The sequence below is a fragment of the Bombus pascuorum genome, unplaced genomic scaffold (genome assembly GCF_905332965.1).
Source record: "Bombus pascuorum unplaced genomic scaffold, iyBomPasc1.1, whole genome shotgun sequence".
Classification (NCBI taxonomy): Eukaryota; Metazoa; Arthropoda; class Insecta; order Hymenoptera; family Apidae; genus Bombus; species Bombus pascuorum.
The window spans coordinates 664704-671981 of record NW_026869734.1 but is presented as its reverse complement, the minus strand read 5'-3'; positions in this window follow the sequence as shown (position 1 = coordinate 671981).

Genomic DNA, 7278 nt, shown 5'->3' with positions numbered 1-7278 from the left:
AAAGTATAACGTTATGTAGTATTACCCAATAACGTATAACATTACATACTATTACGTAATATAGTATAACGTTACGTAGTATTACCTTATAACGAATAACGTTACATACTATTACGTAATAAATTATAACGTTATGTAGTGTTACCTTATAACGTTTAACGTCATATACTATAACGTACTAACGTATAACGTTTTATACTATTACGTAATAAGGTATAACGTTAGGTAGTATTACCTTATAACGTATAACGTTATATACTAATACGTACTAACGTATAACGTTATATACTATTACGTGCTAACGTATAACGTTATATACTATTAAGTAATAAGTTACAACGTTATGTAGTATTACCTTATAACGTATAACGTCTTATATTATTACGTACTAACGTATAACGTTATATAGTATTACTTAATAAGCTGTAACGTTATGTAGTATTACCTGATAACGTATATCGTTATATACTATTACGTACTAACGTATAACGTTATATACTATTAAGTAATAAGGTATAACGTCATGTAGTATTACCATATAACGTATAACGTCATATACTAATACGTACTAACGTATAACGTTATATACTATTACGCTATAACGCAAAACGTTATGTAGTATTACCTTATAACGTATAACGTCATATACTATTACGTACTAACGTATAACGTTTTATACTATTACGTAATAAAGTATAACGTCATGTAGTATTACCTTATAACGAATAACGTTACATACTATTACGTAATAAAGTATAACGTTATGTAGTGTTACCTTATAACGTTTAACGTCATATACTATTACGTGCTAACTTATAACGTTATATACTATTAAGTAATAAGGTACAACGTTATGTAGTATTACCTTATAACGTATAATGTCATATACTATTACGTACTAACGTATAACGTTATATAGTATTACGTAATAAGGTATAACGTTATGTAGTATTACCTTACAACGTATAACGTTACATACTATTACGTAATAAAGTATAACGTTATGAAGTATTACCTTATAACGTATAACGTCAAACACTATTACGTACTAACGTATAACGTTACAGACTATTACGTAAAAATGTATAACGTTATGTAGTTTTACCTTATAACGTATAACGTTACATACTATTACGTAATAAAGTATAACGTCATGTAGTATTACCTTATAACGTATAGCGGTACACACTATTACGTAATAAAGTATAACGTTATGTAGTATTACCTTATAACGTATAACGGTACAGACTATTACGTAATAAAGTATAACGTTATGTAGTATTACTCTATAACGTATAACGTCATATACTATTACGTACTAACGTATAACGTTATATACTATTACGTAATAAGGTATAAAGTTATGTAGTATTACCTGATAACGTATAACGTTATATACTATTACGTAATATCGTATAAGGTTATGTAGTATTAGCTTAAGACGTATAACGTGATATAATATTACCTTATAACGTATAACGTTAAATTGTATTACAGTATGACGTAATCCATTATATGCTATTACGTACTAACGTTTAACGTTATATACTGTTATGTAATGACGTATAACGTTATGTAGTATTACCTTATGACGTATAACGTTATATACTATTACGTACTAACGTATAACGTTATATACTATTAAGTAATAAGGTACAACGTTATGTAGTATTACCTTATAACGTATAACGTCTTATACTATTACGTACTAACGTATAACGTTATATAGTATTACGTAATAAGGTGTAATGTTATGTAGTATTACCTGATAACGTATATCGTTATATACTATTACGTACTAACGTATAACGTTATATACTATTAAGTAATAAGGTATAACGTCATGTAGTATTACCTTATAACGTATAACGTCATATACTAATACGTACTAACGTATAACGTTTTATACTATTACGTAATAAGGTATAACGTTATGTAGTATTACCTTATAACGAATAACGTTACATACTATTACGTAATAAAGTATAACGTTATGTAGTGTTACCTTGTAACGTTTAACGTCATATACTATTACGTGCTAACGTATAACGTTATATACTATTAAGTAATAAGGTACAACGTTATGTAGTATTACCTTATAACGTATAACGTCATATACTATTACGTACTAACGTATAACGTTATATAGTATTACGTAATAAGGTGTAACGCTATGTAGTATTACCTGATAACGTATATCGTTATATACTATTACGTACTAACGTATAACGTTATATACTATTAAGTAATAAGGTATAACGCCATGTAGTATTACCTTATAAAGTATAACGGTACACACTATTACGTAATAAAGTATAACGTTATGTAGTATTACCTTATAACGTATAACGTTATATACTAAAACGTACTAACGTGTAACGTTATATACAATTACGTAATAACGTACAACGTTATGTAGTATTACCTTATAACGTTTAACGTTACATACTATTACGTAAAAAAGTATAACGTTATGTAGTTTTACCTTATAACGTATAACGTTACATACTATTACGTAATAAAGTATAACGTTATGTAGTATTACCCAATAACGTACAACATTACATACTATTACGTAATATAGTATAACGTTACGTAGTATTACCTTATAACGAATAACGTTACATACTATTACGTAATAAAGTATAACGTTATGTAGTGTTACCTTATAACGTTTAACGTCATATACTATAACGTACTAACGTATAACGTTTTATACTATTACGTAATAAGGTATAACGTTATGTAGTATTACCTTATAACGTATAACGTTATATACTAATACGTACTAACGTATAACGTTATATACTATTACGTGCTAACGTATAACGTTATATACTATTAAGTAATAAGGTACAACGTTATGTAGTATTACCTTATAACGTATAACGTCTTATACTATTACGTACTCACGTATAACGTTATATAGTATTACGTAATAAGCTGTAACGATATGTAGTATTACCTGATAACGTATATCGTTATATACTATTACGTACTAACGTATAACGTTATATACTATTAAGTAATAAGGTATAACGTCATGTAGTATTACCATATAACGTATAACGTCATATACTAATACGTACTAACGTATAACGTTATATACTATTACGCTATAACGCAAAACGTTATGTAGTATTACCTTATAACGTATAACGTCATATACTATTACGTACTAACGTATAACGTTTTATACTATTACGTAATAAAGTATAACGTCATGTAGTATTACCTTATAACGAATAACGTTACATACTATTACGTAATAAAGTATAACGTTATGTAGTGTTACCTTATAACGTTTAACGTCATATACTATTACGTGCTAACTTATAACGTTATATACTATTAAGTAATAAGGTACAACGTTATGTAGTATTACCTTATAACGTATAATGTCATATACTATTACGTACTAACGTATAACGTTATATAGTATTACGTAATAAGGTATAACGTTATGTAGTATTACCTTACAACGTATAACGTTACATACTATTACGTAATAAAGTATAACGTTATGAAGTATTACCTTATAACGTATAACGTCAAACACTATTACGTACTAACGTATAACGTTACAGACTATTACGTAAAAATGTATAACGTTATGTAGTTTTACCTTATAACGTATAACGTTACATACTATTACGTAATAAAGTATAACGTCATGTAGTATTACCTTATAACGTATAGCGGTACACACTATTACGTAATAAAGTATAACGTTATGTAGTATTACCTTATAACGTATAACGGTACAGACTATTATGTAATAAAGTATAACGTTATGTAGTATTACTCTATAACGTATAACGTCATATACTATTACGTACTAACGTATAACGTTATATACTATTACGTAATAAGGTATAAAGTTATGTAGTATTACCTGATAACGTATAACGTTATATACTATTACGTAATAAGGTATAAAGTTATGTAGTATTACCTGATAACGTAAAACGTTATATACTATTACGTAATATCGTATAACGTTATGTAGTATTAGCTTAAGACGTATAACGTGATATAATATTACCTTATAACGTATAACGTTAAATTGTATTACAGTATGACGTAATCCATTATATGCTATTACGTACTAACGTATAACGTTATATACTATTACGTAATAAGGTATAAAGTTATGTAGTATTACCTGATAACGTATAACGTTATATACTATTAAGTAATAAGGTACAACGTTATGTAGTATTACCTTATAACGTATAACGTCTTATACTATTACGTACTAACGTATAACGTTATATAGTATTACGTAATAAGGTGTAATGTTATGTAGTATTACCTGATAACGTATATCGTTATATACTATTACGTACTAACGTATAACGTTATATACTATTAAGTAATAAGGTATAACGTCATGTAGTATTACCTTATAACGTATAACGTCATATACTAATACGTACTAACGTATAACGTTATATACTATTACGCTATAACGCAAAACGTTATGTAGTATTACCTTATAACGTATAACGTCATATACTATTACGTACTAACGTATAACGTTTTATACTATTATGTAATAAGGTATAACGTTATGTAGTATTACCTTATAACGTATAACGTTATATACTAATACGTACTAACGTATAACGTTATATACATTTACGTAATAACGTACAACGTTATGTAGTATTACCTTATAACGTATAACGTTATATACTATTACGTAATAACGTATCACGTTACATACTCTAACGTACTAACGTATAACGTTATGTAGTATTACCATATAACGTATAACGTTACATACTATTACGTAATAAAGTATAACGTTATGTAGTATTACCTTATATCGTGTAACGTTATAAACCATTACCTAATAACGTATCACGTTATATACTATTACGTACTAACGTATAACGTTTCATACTAGTACGTAATAAGGTATAACGTTATGTAGTATTACCTTATAACGTATAACGTTATATACTATTACGTACTAACGTATAACGTTATATACAATTACGTAATAACGTACAACGTTATGTAGTATTACCTTATAACGTTTAACGTTACATACTATTACGTAAAAAAGTATAACGTTATGTAGTTTTACCTTATAACGTATAACGTTACATACTATTACGTAATAAAGTATAACGTTATGTAGTATTACCTTATAACGAATAACGTTACATACTATTAAGTAATAAAGTATAACGTTATGTAGTGTTACCTTATAACGTTTAACGTGATATACTATTACGTACTAACGTATAACTTTTTATACTATTACGTAATAAGGTATAACGTTATGTAGTATTACCTTATAACGTATAACGTTATATACAATTACGTAATAACGTACAACGTTATGTAGTATTACCATATAACGTATAACGTTATATACTATTACGTACTAACTTATAACGTTTTATACTATTACGTAATAAGGTATAACGTTATGTTGTATTACCTTATAACGTATAACGTTACATACTATTACGTAATAAAGTATAACGTTATGTAGTTTTACCTTATAACGTATAACGTTACATACTATTACGTAATAAAGTATAACGTTATGTATTATTACCTTATAACGTATAACGGTACAAACACTATTACGTAATAAAGTATAACGTTATGTAGTGTTACCTTATAACGTTTAACGTCATATACTATTACGTACTAACGTATAACGTTACATACTATTACGTAATAAAGTATAACGTTATGTAGTATTACCTTATAACGTATAACGTCAAACACTATTACGTACTAACGTATAACGTTATATACTATTAAGTAATAACGTACAACGTTATGTAGTATTACCTTGTAACGTATAACGTTATATACTATTACGTAATAGCGTATCACGTTACATACTCTAACGTACTAACGTATAACGTTATGTAGTATTACCTTATAACGTATAACGTTACGTACTATTACGTAATAAAGTATAACGTTATGTAGTATTACCTTATAACGTGTAACGTTATATACCATTACGTAATAACGTATCACGTTATATACTATTACGTACTAACGTATAACGTTATATACTATTACGTGCTAACGTATAACGTTATGTAGTATTACCTGATAACGTATATCGTTATATACTATTACGTACTAACGTATAACGTTATATACTATTAAGTAATAAGGTATAACGCCATGTAGTATTACCTTATAAAGTATAACGGTACACACTATTACGTAATAAAGTATAACGTAATGTAGTATTACCTTATAACGTATAACGTTATATACTAAAACGTACTAACGTGTAACGTTATATACAATTACGTAATAACGTACAACGTTATGTAGTATTACCTTATAACGTTTAACGTTACATACTATTACGTAAAAAAGTATAACGTTATGTAGTTTTACCTTATAACGTATAACGCTACATACTATTACGTAATAAAGTATAACGTTATGTAGTATTACCCAATAACGTATAACATTACATACTATTACGTAATATAGTATAACGTTACGTAGTATTACCTTATAACGAATAACGTTACATACTATTACGTAATAAAGTATAACGTTATGTAGTGTTACCTTATAACGTTTAACGTCATATACTATAACGTACTAACGTATAACGTTTTATACTATTACGTAATAAGGTATAACGTTATGTAGTATTACCTTATAACGTATAACGTTATATACTAATACGTACTAACGCATAACGTTATATACTATTACGTGCTAACGTATAACGTTATATACTATTAAGTAATAAGGTACAACGTTATGTAGTATTACCTTATGACGTATAACGTTATATACTATTACGTACTAACGTATAACGTTATATACTATTAAGTAATAAGGTACAACGTTATGTAGTATTACCTTATAACGTATAACGTCTTATACTATTACGTACTAACGTATAACGTTATATAGTATTACGTAATAAGGTGTAATGTTATGTAGTATTACCTGATAACGTATATCGTTATATACTATTACGTACTAACGTATAACGTTATATACTATTAAGTAATAAGGTATAACGTCATGTAGTATTACCTTATAACGTATAACGTCATATACTAATACGTACTAACGTATAACGTTATATACTATTACGCTATAACGCAAAACGTTATGTAGTATTACCTTATAACGTATAACGTCATATACTATTACGTACTAACGTATAACGTTTTATACTATTATGTAATAAGGTATAACGTTATGTAGTATTACCTTATAACGTATAACGTTATATACTAATACGTACTAACGTATAACGTTATA